This window comes from Oncorhynchus mykiss, chromosome 3 (assembly GCF_057628025.1).
Source record: "Oncorhynchus mykiss isolate SJ-2025 chromosome 3, ASM5762802v1, whole genome shotgun sequence".
Taxonomy (NCBI): domain Eukaryota; kingdom Metazoa; phylum Chordata; class Actinopteri; order Salmoniformes; family Salmonidae; genus Oncorhynchus; species Oncorhynchus mykiss.
In genome coordinates, this window is record NC_143024.1 from 96,127,369 (window position 1) to 96,143,045 (window position 15,677).

Consider the following 15,677-nt stretch of genomic DNA (forward strand, 5'->3'; position numbering starts at 1 on the left):
GCAAACCTGACCAGGCCAGAGCAGGCCAGAGCAGACCTGAGCAGGCCAGAGCAAACCTGACCAGGCCAGAGCAGGCCAGAGCAGACCTGAGCAGGTCAGAGCAGACCTGAGCAGGCCAGAGCAGGCCAGAGCAGGCCAGAGCAGACCTGAGCAGGCCTGAGCAGGCCAGAGCAGGCCAGAGCAGGCCAGAGCAGGCCAGAGCAGACCTGAGCAGACCTGAGCAGGCCAGAGCAGACCTGAGCAGACCTGAGCAGACCTGAGCAGACCTGAGCAGGCCTGAGCAGGCCTGAGCAGACCTGAGCAGGCCTGAGCAGACCTGAGCAGGCCAGAGCAGACCAGACCTGACCAGGCCAGAGCAGACCTGAGCAGACCTGAGCAGGCCAGAGCAGGCTAACTAACAGGGAAGCTCAGTCTTACACCAGTAACACGCCAGTAAAATAAAGGGAGAATCTTTGAACAGTGGTGACATTCTCTTTGGATGCTATTGATGTAATGTTGGAATTGGTGCATGGAAAATGTAAACTCACTCTTCTATTTTCCCCTGGCTGGCTGGCTGGTTGCAGTGGGCCAATGGTCTGACTGTACACACAATGGGCCAAGTCTCTAAGCACATCCTGATGTGGTGGTCTGGGGGAAGAGTGTGACACGAAACCAGCATCTGACTTTATCTCTCACACCCACACACCACTGATTAAAGATCAGCTGTTTATTTTACCGCCTAAACATCACAAAACAAACATTGCGTGTCTCGTTTACATTCCAGGCATGGAAAGAGAGGAAAAATATCTAGCAGTCATGTCATTTAATATCTAGGATCCGTCTTTACTACATAGTCAGTATCTTGAGTGCCAAATGACTCCCTCCGCCGGCGATCGGGGGAAGTGAAGGCAGCCTCTGTCGGCGATCGGGGGAAGTGAAGGCAGCCTCTGTCGGCGATCGGGGGAAGTGAAGGCAGCCTCCCTAGGAGATCGGGGGAAGTGAAGGCAGCCTCCCTAGGAGATCGGGGGAAGTGAAGGCAGCCTCCCTAGGAGATCGGGGGAAGTGAAGGCAGCCTCCCTAGGAGATCGGGGGAAGTGAAGGCAGACTCCCTAGGAGATCGGGGGAAGTGAAGGAAGCCTCCCTAGGAGATCGGGGGAAGTGAAGAAAATCCTCGCACAGAAAATCCACTGGTCCTCGGAGCTCATTTAGACCCAGTCAACACTGAATGAAACACCAATTAGATAAAGATTTTATGATGGTTGTCATTTTATTAATGTCTTTTTATTTCACCAGTTGAAAACAAGTTTTACTAGCGTTTAAGAGCAATTGGAGGCCACGGAAGGAGTGTTGTATGGCATTGCAGCTCGTTTGGAGGTTTTTTAACAGTGTCCAAAGAAGGGGCAAAAGTATACAGAATGGTGTCGTCTGCTTAGAGGTGGATCAAGGAATTACACGCAGTAAGAGCGACATCATTGATGTATACAGAGAAAAGTGTCGGCCCGAGAATTGAACCCTGTGGTACCCCCATAGAGACTGCCAGAGGTCCGGACAACAGACCCTCAGATTTGACACACTGAACTCTATCAGAGAAGAAGTTGGTGAACCAGGCGAGGCAATCATTTGAGAAACCAAGGCTATTGAGTCTGCCAATAAGAATGCTGTGATTGACAGAGTCGAAAGCCTTTGCCAGGTCGATGAATACAGCGGCACAGTATTGTCTTTTATCGATGGCGGTTATGATGTCGTTTAGGACCTTGAGCGTGACTGAGGTGCACCCGTGACCGGCTCGGAAACCAGATTGAACAGCGGAGAAGGTACGGTGGGATATGAAATGGTCGCTGATCTGTTTGTTAACTTGACATTCGAAGACTTTAGAATGGCAGGGTAGGATGGGTATAGGTCTGTAACAGTTTGGGTCTAGAGGCAGGGCAGGGCAGGATGGATATAGGACTGTAACAGTTTGGGTCTAGAGGCAGGGCAGGGTAGGATGGATATAGGTCTGTAACAGTTTGGGTCTAGAGGCAGGGCAGGGCAGGATGGATATAGGACTGTAACAGTTTGGGTCTAGAGGCAGGGCAGGGCAGGATGGATATAGGTCTGTAACAGTTTGGGTCTAGAGGCAGGGCAGGGCAGGATAGATATAGGTCTGTAACAGTTTGGGTCTAGAGGCAGGGCAGGATAGATATAGGTCTGTAACAGTTTGGGTCTAGAGGCAGGGCAGGGCAGGATGGATATAGGTCTGTAACAGTTTGGGTCTAGAGGCAGGGTAGGATGGATATAGGTCTGTAACAGTTTGGGTCTAGAGGCAGGGCAGGATGGATATAGGACTGTAACAGTTTGGGTCTAGAGGCAGGGTAGGATGGATATAGGTCTATAACAGTTTGGGTCTAGAGGCAGGGCAGGATGGGTATAGGTCTGTAACAGTTTGGGTCCAGAGGCAGGGCAGGATGGATATAGGTCTGTAACAGTTTGGGTCTAGAGGCAGGGCAGGATGGATATAAGTCTGTAACAGTTTCAGTCTAGAGGCAGGGCTGGATGGATATAGGTCTGTAACAGTTTGGGTCTAGAGGCAGGGCAGGGCAGGATGGATATAGGTCTGTAACAGTTTGGGTCTAGAGGCAGGGCAGGGCAGGATAGATATAGGTCTGTAACAGTTTGGGTCTAGAGGCAGGGCAGGATAGATATAGGTCTGTAACAGTTTGGGTCTAGAGGCAGGGCAGGGCAGGATGGATATAGGTCTGTAACAGTTTGGGTCTAGAGGCAGGGCAGGGCAGGATAGATAGATAGGATAGGATAGATCTGGATTTGGGTGAAGCAGAAGCTGCGGAGGCTTGGGCAAGTAGCTGCGGGGGGTTCTGGCACAGCCAGAAGAGAACTGGCCACCCCACATAGCCTGGTTCCTCTCTAGGTTTCTTCCTAGGTTCTGGCCTTTCTAGGGAGTTTTTCCTAGCCATCGTGCTTCTACACCTGCATTGCTTGCTGTTTGGGGTTTTAGGCTGGGTTTCTGTACAGCACTTTGAGATATCAGCTGATGTAAGAAGGACTTTATAAATACATTTGTTTTGGTGCGGAGTTGGGGTAGCCAGGAGGATAGCATGGCCAGCCGTAGAGAGATGCTTATTGATATTCTCAATTATTGTGGATTTATCGGTGGTGATAGTGTTTCCTAGCCTCAGTGCAGTGGGCAGCTGGGAGGAAGTGCTCTTATTCTCCATGGACTTTTTCTCCATGGAGTCCCAGAACTTTTGCAGTTAGAAAAAGCTAGCCTTTACTTTCCTAATTGACTGTGTGTATTGGTTCCTGACTTTCCCGAAAAGTTGCATATCGCGGAGACTATTTGATGCCAGCGCAGTACTGGGGGCATGTCTGGGGGGACTCAGGCATGGCTGGGTGTGTCTGGGGGGACTCAGGCATGGCTGGGTGTGTCTGGGGGGACTCAGGCATGGCTGGGTGTGTCTGGGGGGACTCAGGCATGGCTGGGTGTGTCTGGGGGGACTCAGGCTATGGAGGTCCATTTTGTCCAAACAGGACAAGGTGGTGTCCTACAGTGACAGTGTTGTTATCACACTCCATGTTTCAGGTGCTGCAGGGACTATGCTGAATCGCGTGATGAACAGTCCTATTAGAGACGGGGAAAAAGTCTGAAGTTGCTAGAAACCGTATTGAACTTTAGGCAAATGTCTCAACATGTCAGCTCAGCTGAAGTGGATAGAAGCAGCCAATTATTTTTAAAGGTTGTAATCTGTTAACAGTACTGTTAGTGGAACGGAGTCCAGTCAGAGTACTGGGATATACTGTGGAGTAAAACCAGTGAAAATAGGTATTTGATGCTACATGGCAGGAGAGGTGGTAGTAGACTAAAACAAGGTATTTGATGCTACATGGCAGGAGAGGTGGTAGTAGGGTTAAACAAGGTATTTGATGCTACATGGCAGGAGAGGTGGTAGTAGGGTTAAACAAGGTATTTGATGCTACATGGCAGGAGAGGTGGTAGTAGGGTTAAAGAAGGTATTTGATTCTACATGGCAGGAGAGGTGGTAGTAGGGTTAAACAAGGTATTTGATGCTACATGGCAGGAGAGGTGGTAGTAGGGTTAAACAAGGTATTTGATGCTACATGGCAGGAGAGGTGGTAGTCGACTAAAACAAGGTATTTGATGCTACATGGCAGGAGAGGTGGTAGTAGGGTTAAAGAAGGTATTTGATGCTACATGGCAGGAGAGGTGGTAGTAGGGTTAAACAAGGTATTTGATGCTACATGGCAGGAGAGGTGGTAGTAGGGTTAAACAAGGTATTTGATGCTACATGGCAGGAGAGGTGGTAGTAGGGTTTAACAAGGTATTTGATGCTACATGGCAGGAGAGGTGGTAGTAGGGTTAAACAAGGTATTTGATGCTACATGGCAGGAGAGGTGGTAGTAGGGTTAAACAAGGTATTTGATGCTACATGGCAGGAGAGGTGGTAGTCGACTAAAACAAGGTATTTGATGCTACATGGCAGGAGAGGTGGTAGTAGGGTTAAACAAGGTATTTGATGCTACATGGCAGGAGAGGTGGTAGTAGGGTTAAACAAGGTATTTGATGCTACATGGCAGGAGAGGTGGTAGTAGGGTTAAACAAGGTATTTGATGCTACATGGCAGGAGAGGTGGTAGTAGGGTTAAACAAGGTATTTGATGCTACATGGCAGGAGAGGTGGTAGTAGGGTTAAACAAGGTATTTGATGCTACATGGCAGGAGAGGTGGTAGTAGGGTTAAACAAGGTATTTGATGCTACATGGCAGGAGAGGTGGTAGTAGGGTTAAACAAGGTATTTGATGCTACATGGCAGGAGAGGTGGTAGTAGGGTTAAACAAGGTATTTGATGCTACATGGCAGGAGAGGTGGTAGTAGAGTTTAACAAGGTATTTGATGCTACATGGCAGGAGAGGTGGTAGTAGGGTTAAACAAGGTATTTGATGCTACATGGCAGGAGAGGTGGTAGTCGACTAAAACAAGGTATTTGATGCTACATGGCAGGAGAGGTGGTAGTAGGGTTTAACAAGGTATTTGATGCTACATGGCAGGAGAGGTGGTAGTCGACTAAAACAAGGTATTTGATGCTACATGGCAGGAGAGGTGGTAGTAGGGTTAAACAAGGTATTTGATGCTACATGGCAGGAGAGGTGGTAGTAGGGTTTAACAAGGTATTTGATGCTACATGGCAGGAGAGGTGGTAGTAGGGTTAAACAAGGTATTTGATGCTACATGGCAGGAGAGGTGGTAGTCGACTAAAACAAGGTATTTGATGCTACATGGCAGGAGAGGTGGTAGTAGGGTTAAACAAGGTATTTGATGCTACATGGCAGGAGAGGTGGTAGTAGGGTTAAACAAGGTATTTGATGCTACATGGCAGGAGAGGTGGTAGTAGGGTTAAACAAGGTATTTGATGCTACATGGCAGGAGAGGTGGTAGTAGGGTTTAACAAGGTATTTGATGCTACATGGCAGGAGAGGTGGTAGTCGACTAAAACAAGGTATTTGATGCTACATGGCAGGAGAGGTGGTAGTAGGGTTAAAGAAGGTATTTGATGCTACATGGCAGGAGAGGTGGTAGTAGGGTTAAACAAGGTATTTGATGCTACATGGCAGGAGAGGTGGTAGTAGGGTTAAACAAGGTATTTGATGCTACATGGCAGGAGAGGTGGTAGTAGGGTTAAACAAGGTATTTGATGCTACATGGCAGGAGAGGTGGTAGTAGGGTTAAACAAGGTATTTGATGCTACATGGCAGGAGAGGTGGTAGTAGGGTTAAACAAGGTATTTGATGCTACATGGCAGGAGAGGTGGTAGTAGGGTTAAACAAGGTATTTGATGCTACATGGCAGGAGAGGTGGTAGTAGGGTTAAACAAGGTATTTGATGCTACATGGCAGGAGAGGTGGTAGTAGGGTTAAACAAGGTATTTGATGCTACATGGCAGGAGAGGTGGTAGTAGGGTTAAACAAGGTATTTGATGCTACATGGCAGGAGAGGTGGTAGTAGGGTTAAACAAGGTATTTGATGCTACATGGCAGGAGAGGTGGTAGTCGACTAAAACAAGGTATTTGATGCTACATGGCAGGAGAGGTGGTAGTAGGGTTTAACAAGGTATTTGATGCTACATGGCAGGAGAGGTGGTAGTCGACTAAAACAAGGTATTTGATGCTACATGGCAGGAGAGGTGGTAGTAGGGTTAAACAAGGTATTTGATGCTACATGGCAGGAGAGGTGGTAGTCGACTAAAACAAGGTATTTGATGCTACATGGCAGGAGAGGTGGTAGTAGGGTTAAACAAGGTATTTGATGCTACATGGCAGGAGAGGTGGTAGTAGGGTTAAACAAGGTATTTGATGCTACATGGCAGGAGAGGTGGTAGTAGACTAAAACAAGGTATTTGATGCTACATGGCAGGAGAGGTGGTAGTAGGGTTAAACAAGGTATTTGATGCTACATGGCAGGAGAGGTTGTAGTTGGGTTAAAGAAGGTATTTGATGCTACATGGCAGGAGAGGTGGTAGTGGAAATGATTGTGGGCAGTAATCGGTTCATCTCATGAATCAACCCAAATACGTGATGACAGAAGGGTGTCGACACAACATGGTGCTCCCAGTCAGAGAGGGAAGGTTAATATGAGGTGGTAGAGGGAGTTGTGCTGTGCTCCTAGTCAGAGAGGGAAGGTTAATGAGGTGGTAGAGGGAGTTGTGTTGTGCTCCCAGTCAGAGAGGGAAGGTTAATATGAGGTGGTAGAGGGAGTTGTGTTGTGCTCCCAGTCAGAGAGGGAAGGTTAATGAGGTGGTAGAGGGAGGTGTGTTGTGCTCCTAGTCAGAGAGGGAAGGTTAATATGAGGTGGTAGAGGGAGTTGTGTTGTGCTCCCAGTCAGAGAGGGAAGGTTAATGAGGTGGTAGAGGGAGTTGTGCTCCCAGTCAGAGAGGGAAGGTTAATGAGGTGGTAGAGGGAGTTGTGTTGTGCTCCCAGTCAGAGAGGGAAGGTTAATATGAGGTGGTAGAGGGAGTTGTGCTCCCAGTCAGAGAGGGAAGGTTAAAATGAGGTGGTAGAGGGAGTTGTGCTCCCAGTCAGAGAGGGAAGGTTAAAATGAGGTGGTAGAGGGAGGTGTGTTGTGCTCCCAGTCAGAGAGGGAAGGTTAAAATGAGGTGGTAGAGGGAGTTGTGTTGTGCTCCCAGTCAGAGAGGGAAGGTTAATGAGGTGGTAGAGGGAGTTGTGCTCCCAGTCAGAGAGGGAAGGTTAATATGAGGTGGTGGAGGGAGTTGTGTTGTGCTCCTAGTCAGAGAGGGAAGGTTAATGAGGTGGTAGAGGGAGTTGTGTTGTGCTCCCAGTCAGAGAGGGAAGGTTAATGAGGTGGTAGAGGGAGTTGTGTTGTGCTCCCAGTCAGAGAGGGAAGGTTAATATGAGGTGGTAGAGGGAGTTGTGTTGTGCTCCTAGTCAGAGAGGGAAGGTTAATATGAGGTGGTAGAGGGAGTTGTGCTCCCAGTCAGAGAGGGAAGGTTAATATGAGGTGGTAGAGGGAGTTATGCTGTGCTCCTAGTCAGAGAGGGAAGGTTAATGAGGTGGTAGAGGGAGTTGTGCTCCCAGTCAGAGAGGGAAGGTTAATATGAGGTGGTAGAGGGAGTTGTGTTGTGCTCCCAGTCAGAGAGGGAAGGTTAATGAGGTGGTAGAGGGAGTTGTGCTCCCAGTCAGAGAGGGAAGGTTAATATGAGGTGGTAGAGGGAGTTGTGCTCCCAGTCAGAGAGGGAAGGTTAATATGAGGTGGTAGAGGGAGTTGTGCTCCCAGTCAGAGAGGGAAGGTTAATGAGGTGGTAGAGGGAGTTGTGTTGTGCTCCCAGTCAGAGAGGGAAGGTTAATATGAGGTGGTAGAGGGAGTTGTGTTGTGCTCCCAGTCAGAGAGGGAAGGTTAATATGAGGTGGTAGAGGGAGTTGTGTTGTGCTCCCAGTCAGAGAGGGAAGGTTAATATGAGGTGGTAGAGGGAGTTGTGTTGTGCTCCCAGTCAGAGAGGGAAGGTTAATGAGGTGGTAGAGGGAGTTGTGTTGTGCTCCCAGTCAGAGAGGGAAGGTTAATATGAGGTGGTAGAGGGAGTTGTGTTGTGCTCCCAGTCAGAGAGGGAACGTTAATATGAGGTGGTAGAGTGAGGTGTGCTCCCAGTCAGAGAGGGAAGGTTAATATGAGGTGGTAGAGGGAGTTATGCTGTGCTCCTAGTCAGAGAGGGAAGGTTAATGAGGTGGTAGAGGGAGTTGTGCTCCCAGTCAGAGAGGGAAGGTTAATATGAGGTGGTAGAGGGAGTTGTGTTGTGCTCCCAGTCAGAGAGGGAAGGTTAATGAGGTGGTAGAGGGAGTTGTGCTCCCAGTCAGAGAGGGAAGGTTAATATGAGGTGGTAGAGGGAGTTGTGCTCCCAGTCAGAGAGGGAAGGTTAATATGAGGTGGTAGAGGGAGTTGTGCTCCCAGTCAGAGAGGGAAGGTTAATATGAGGTGGTAGAGGGAGTTGTGTTGTGCTCCCAGTCAGAGAGGGAAGGTTAATATGAGGTGGTAGAGGGAGTTGTGTTGTGCTCCCAGTCAGAGAGGGAAGGTTAATATGAGGTGGTAGAGGGAGTTGTGTTGTGCTCCCAGTCAGAGAGGGAAGGTTAATGAGGTGGTAGAGGGAGTTGTGTTGTGCTCCCAGTCAGAGAGGGAAGGTTAATGAGGTGGTAGAGGGAGTTGTGTTGTGCTCCCAGTCAGAGAGGGAACGTTAATATGAGGTGGTAGAGTGAGGTGTGCTCCCAGTCAGAGAGGGAAGGTTAATATGAGGTGGTAGAGGGAGTTATGCTGTGCTCCTAGTCAGAGAGGGAAGGTTAATGAGGTGGTAGAGGGAGTTGTGCTCCCAGTCAGAGAGGGAAGGTTAATATGAGGTGGTAGAGGGAGTTGTGTTGTGCTCCCAGTCAGAGAGGGAAGGTTAATGAGGTGGTAGAGGGAGTTGTGTTGTGAAAGACCGACAGACGTGTCATAACAGGATCGACTGAGTAGGAGGAGATGTAGTCAAGATAATGACTGTCACACCCAACCCTGTTGCTGACAGTGCAGAGAACACCTTAACCATTTAAATCTTTAAGGTTACCATGGGGCTAGGAGACTCTCGCTCTCTCTCTCACGTCCGCAGGGCAAGATGGAGCCTACCCTCAGTGGTGCTTTACATCAGTTGAAGGGCTTTATTGACATGGGAAACATGTGTTATCATTGCCAAATGATAACACATGAAATTAAACAATAATGAAAATCGTTACAACACTGTATATAGACATAATTTTGCACGCCCAATTTTTCCGTTTTTGATTTGTTAAAAAAGTTTGAAATATCCAATAAATGTCGTTCCACTTCATGATTGTGTCCCACTTGTTGTTGATTCTTCACAAAAAAATACAGTTTTATATCTTTATGTTTGAAGCCTGAAATGTGGCAAAAGGTCGCAAAGTTCAAGGGGGCCGAATACTTTCGCAAGGCACTGTATATGTTGAAGATGGTGGGGCTCAAGCTGCATCCCTTTCTCGCCCCACGACCCTGTGTGAAGTAAGGTGTTTTTTGCCTGTTTCACACTTGTTATTTGTTAACATGGATTTTATAATGTTGTATGTTTCACCCCCAACACCACTTTCCATCAGTTTGTATAGCAGACCCTCACGCCAAATTGAGTCAAAAGCATTTTTCAAATCAACAAGCATGAGAAGACTTTGCCTTTGTTTTGGTTTGTTTGTCAATTAGGTGAATATGTGGTCTGTCGTACGGTAATTTGGTAAAAAGCCAATTTGATATTTGCTCAGTACATTGTTTTCATTGAGGAAATGTACCAGTCTGCTGTTAATGATAATGCAGAGGATTTTCCCAAGGTTACTGTTGACGCATATCTCACGGTAGTTATTGAGGTCAAATTTGTCTCCACTTTTGTGGATTGGGGTGATCAGTCCTTGGTTCCAAATATTGGGGAAGATGCCAGAGTTGAGGAGGATGTTAAAGAGTTTTAGTATAGCCAATTGGAATTTGTTGTCTGTATATTTTATAATTTCATTCATCAACACCACAGGCCTTTTTGGGTTGGAGGGATTGTATTTTGTCCTGTAGTTCATTCAAGGTAATTGGAGAATCCAGTGGGTTCTGGTAGTCTTTAATAGTTGATTCTAAGATCTGTATTTGATCATTGATCACAGCGATTGATAATGTTTTTGCTGTTTGTACTTTGTTAAAGAGCCATAATGATTGGAGAAGTGCTCTGTCCATCTCTCTTTTTGTCTCTCTGTCTGTCGGTCTCTGTCTCCATCTCTGTCTGTGCATCTGTGCGCCAAATACAACAGGTATTTCACCTTACAGTGAAATGCTTACTTACAGGCTCTAACCAACTGTGCAATTTTTAATTAAAAATATATTTCTCTCCCTATCTTGCTGTCCCTCTCTCTGACTCCTGTCGGCTTCTCTCGCCCTCATCCTCCTCTGTTTCTCTCCCTTAGTCTCCCCTGTCTGCCTATCTCTCGGTCGGTCTGTCTGTCTTGGTCTCTTGGTCGGTCTGTATGTCTGTGTTTCTCTCGGTTTCTCTCGGTCTGTCTGTTCGTCTTGGTCTCTCGTTCGGTCTTCTCTGCCTGCCTGGGTCTCTCGGTCTGCCTGCCTGGGTCTCTCGGTCTGCCTGCCTGGGTCTCTCTCGGTCTGCCTGCCTGGGTCTCTCTCGGTCTGCCTGCCTGGGTCTCTCTCGGTCTGCCTGCCTGGGTCTCTCTCGGTCTGCCTGCCTGGGTCTCTCTCGGTCTGCCTGCCTGGGTCTCTCGCTCGCTCACTCTCTCTTTCTCTCTTAATTCAATTCAATTTATTGGCGTGACAATGTACATATTGCCAAAGTTTACTTTGGAGATTAAGTTAAATGTACAATATTAACATAATTATAATAATTATAATCCCAGATTGTCAATGGGACAATCAGTAACATCAAGGGTCAAAATAACTGTACAATGGACAATCACAATAACAATAACAATAACAATTAGCATAGTGGTTGGTCTGTCAGACACTGTCCCTCATCTTATGGCAGGCAGCAATGTAGTGGTCTGTCAGACACTGTCCCTCATCTTATGGCAGGCAGCAATGTAGTGGTCTGTCAGACACTGTCCCTCATCTTATGGCAGGCAGCAATGTAGTGGTCTGTCAGACACTGTCCCTCATCTTATGGCAGGCAGCAATGTAGTGGTCTGTCAGACACTGTCCCTCATCTTATGGCAGGCAGCAATGTAGTGCTCTGTCAGACACTGTCCCTCATCTTATGGCAGGCAGCAATGTAGTGGTCTGTCAGACACTGTCCCTCATCTTATGGCAGGCAGCAATGTAGTGCTCTGCCAACCCACAGCGCTCTGCGTCCTCCCCCAACAGGACGGGTACCCTCATCAGAAAGGTCTTTCTCTTGCTCTCTCCGCCTCTCTCTCTTTCCATTCCTTTTCAACCTCTCAAATCAACTAGTTTTAGGAAAGAACAAATGTGGTTAGTTGTTTGCTTCTGCTGATGTTTTCACTGGCAGGGGCATTTCTCTGAGACCGAGGCTTGAGGTGGAAAGATTTGCTCCATCCCATTTCATCAGAAATTGGGAGTGGGTGTCTGGTCTAGTCTACAAGCCCTTGCTGTACTTTTTAAAGAATAACCGTTGAAATCTAAATGGAAATACTACTTCATAATGAATGTTTATACAGTAACCACTGTCTCATGTCTCCGTCTACTATGTTAAACAACGGCCAGGCAGGAAGTGACGTGAAATGAACAGGGAGGAGTGACTGTAACATATACATGTGAACCCCCCCCCCCACCCACACTGTACCACCAGACCAGACAACATTCAAATGTACTGCGCAATGGCTCTGGTCTAAAGTAGTGCACTACTATATAGGGAAAGAGGAGCCTTTTTGAGACACAAACAATGTCTGGCATCTCTAGTGGGTGGATAGTGTGGATATGTCTAGTGGGTGGATAGTGTGGATATGTCTAGTGGGTGGATATCTCTAGTGGGTGGATAGGGTGGATATCTCTAGTGGGTGGATAGGGTGGATATCTCTAGTGGGTGGATAGTGTGTGAAATGCTGAATACAACAGGTGTAGTAGACCTTACAGTGAAATGCTGAATACAACAGGTGTAGTAGACCTCACAGGGAAATGCTGAATACAACAGGTGTAGTAGACCTTACAGTGAAATGCTGAATACAACAGGTGTAGTAGACCTTACAGTGAAATGCTGAATACAACAGGTGTAGTAGACCTCACAGTGAAATGCTGAATACAACAGGTGTAGTAGACCTTACAGTGAAATGCTGAATAAAACAGGTGTAGTAGATCTTACAGTTCAATGCTGAATACAACAGGTGTAGTAGACCTTACAGTTCAATGCTGAATACAACAGGTGTAGTAGACCTCACAGTGTAATGCTGAATACAACAGGTGTAGTAGACCTTACAGTGAAATGCTGAATACAACAGGTGTAGTAGACCTTACAGTGAAATGCTGAATACAACAGGACCTCACAGTGAAATGCTGAATACAACAGGTGTAGTAGACCTCACAGTGAAATGCTGAATACAACAGGTGTAGTAGACCTCACAGTGAAATGCTGAATACAACAGGTGTAGTAGACCTCACAGTGAAATGCTGAATACAACAGGTGTAGTAGACCTCACAGTGAAATGCTGAATACAACAGGTGTAGTAGACCTTACAGTGAAATGCTGAATACAACAGGTGTAGTAGACCTCACAGTGTAATGCTGAATACAACAGGTGTAGTAGACCTTACAGTGAAATGCTGAATACAACAGGTGTAGTAGACATTACAGTGAAATGCTGAATACAACAGGTGTAGTAGACCTTACAGTGAAATGCTGAATACAACAGGTGTAGTAGACCTCACAGTGAAATGCTGAATACAACAGGTGTAGTAGACCTTACTGTGAAATGCTGAATACAACAGGTGTAGTAGACCTTACAGTGAAATGCTGAATACAACAGGACCTCACAGTGAAATGCTTAAATCATGAGTTCTTCCATGACCTTACTTTTCGGAAGCTGAACTTGCCCTTGAACAGTTGTGAAATACACTGTTGGTTCGATGTTTCATGAGCTGAAATAAAAGATCCCAGAAATGTTCCATACACACACAAAAAGCTTATTTCTCATAAATGTTGTGCACAAATGTGTTTACATCCCTGTTAGTGAGTATTTTTCGCTTTGCCAAGGTATGCTGCACCTGTCAGGTGGATGGATTATCATGAAGCTTTAACTTTATGAGGATTACACAGGTGCACCTTGTGCTGGGGACAGTAAAAGGCCACTCTAAAATGTGCAGTTTTGTCACACAACACAATGCCACATATGTCTCAAGTTTTGAGAGAGCGTTCAATTGGAATGCTGACCTGCAGGAATGTCCACCAGAGATGTTCTCTACCAAAGCTGCCTTCAAAGTCATTTTAGAGAATTTGGCATCCAACCGGCCTCATAACCACAGACCACATGTAATCACAGCCAGCTTCTTCACCTGCTCGTCTGAGACCAGCCACCCGGACAGCTGATGAAACTGTGGGCACAACTGAAGACTTTCCTCACAAACATCTTTCAGGGAAGTTCATCTGCTTACTCGTCGTCCTCACCTGCGTCTTAAGCTGACTGCAGTTCGGCGTCATAACCGACTTCATTGTGCAAATGCTCACCTTCGACGGCCGCTGTCACGCTGGAGAAGTGTGCCCTTCACTCTTCAAAGATGAATCCGTTTCAGCTGTACCGTGCAGATGGCAGACGGCGTGTATGGTGTCATGTGGGCGAGGGATTGATGTCAACGTTGTGATCAGCCCCATGGTGGCGTGGGGGGTTATGGTATGGGCAGGCAAAAGCTACGGACAATAAACACAATTACATTTTTATCAATGACAATTTGAATGCACAGAGATACTGTGATGAGACCCTGAGGTCTGTTGTCGTACCATTCATCCGTCCCATCACCTCACGTTTCAGCATGATAATGCACAGCCCCATGTAGCAAGGATCTGAACACAATTCCTAGAAGCTGAACATGTACCAGTTCTTCCATGGCCATTGAGCATACGGTGCATTCGGAAAGGATTCAGACCCCGTGACTTTGTCCACATTGTTTTACATTACAGCCTTATTCTAAAGGGGATTAAATGCTTTTTCCCCTCATCAGTCTACCCACAATACCCCATAATGACAAAGCGAAAACAGGTTTTTAGACATTTTTGCAAACATTCAAGGTCCCCAAGGACAGAGTGGCCTCCATTCTTAAATGGAAGAAGTTTGGAACCACCAAGACTCTTCCTAGAGTTCGCTGCTTGGCCAAACTGAGCAATCAGGGGAGAAGGGCCTTGGTCAGGGAGGTGATGCCTCAGTAATGCTATTCTGTTGGTGTGGCTCCCGTGGGCTCAGTAATGCTACTCTGTTGGTGTGGCTCCCGTGGGCTCAGTAATGCTACTCTGTTGGTGTGGCTCCCGTGGGCTCAGTAATGCTACTCTGTTGGTGTGGCTCCCGTGGGCTCAGTAATGCTATTCTGTTGGTGTGGCTCCAGTGGGCTCAGTAATGCTACTCTGTTGGTGTGGCTCCCGTGGGCTCAGTAATGCTATTCTGTTGGTGTGGCTCCCATGGGCTCAGTAATGCTACTCTGTTGGTGTGGCTCCCGTGGGCTCAGTAATGCTACTCTGTTGATGTGGCTCCCGTGGGCTCAGTAATGCTACTCTGTTGGTGTGGCTCCTGTGGGCTCAGTAATGCTACTCTGTTGGTGTGGCTCCCGTGGGCTCAGTAATGCTACTCTGTTGGTGTGGTTCCCGTGGGCTCAGTAATGCTACTCTGTTGGTGTGGCTCCCGTGGGCTCAGTAATGCTATTCTGTTGGTGTGGCTCCCGTGGGCTCAGTAATGCTACTCTGTTGGTGTGGCTCCCGTGGGCTCAGTAATGCTACTCTGTTGGTGTGGCTCCCGTGGGCTCAGTAATGCTACTCTGTTGGTGTGGCTCCCGTGGGCTCAGTAATGCTATTCTGTTGGTGTGGCTCCCGTGGGCTCAGTAATGCTACTCTGTTGATGTGGCTCCCGTGGGCTCAGTAATGCTACTCTGTTGGTGTGGTTCCCGTGGGCTTCAGGGAAGTCAATGGCTCCTATTCCCTACTTTGGACCAGGGCCTGGATAGGGCCCATCTGTTCAAAAGTAGTGCACTACATAAGTGATAGGCTGCCATTTTGGGAAAACTAATTTGATTTCTACAGTAACAGTCACATTTAGCTGAGTCTGCAGAAAGCAGAGGGTTTAAGTGGATTGATATTCAGCGTTACTTTGAATCCAGGTGAATTATCGTTCTGCACTCTCTGCTCTGAATAAAGGCCTCTCTCTCTCTCCTTCCTTCAAGGTGATTTTAACCATCAGGGTTTTCCTGACAGACTGAGGGCAGTGAGCTTGGCTGCCCAGCTAAACTACACCAAAGGTAAGAATTGCGTTAGGACATTATAATGTACATATCTTATGCTGTACACACACCACACACACACACACACACACACACACACACACACACACACACACACACACACACACACATGTTGCACAGTACACCATAACGTTTGTACTTTATAGTATTTTATCAAATGTGTGTCTCTATTATTTATTTACCAGATGCATGTCTGTGTTCCCAGTC

General features: G+C 47.1%; 1 protein-coding gene across 3 annotated transcripts in view; it reads left to right on the forward strand.

The window, feature by feature from the left end:
- The window catches only part of LOC110520666 (ras-associated and pleckstrin homology domains-containing protein 1), a 148,821-nt gene that overhangs the window by 42,062 nt on the left and 91,082 nt on the right, over positions 1 to 15,677 (forward strand). For 2 of the 3 annotated variants that reach the window (XM_036975351.2, XM_036975352.2), the window contains exon 2: positions 15,393 to 15,467. The exons of the other annotated variant lie outside the window; for it this stretch is intronic. The gene's annotated coding sequence lies outside the window, so the exon portion shown is untranslated. The remainder of the gene's footprint in view (positions 1 to 15,392; positions 15,468 to 15,677) is intronic. 3 annotated transcript variants of the gene reach the window in all.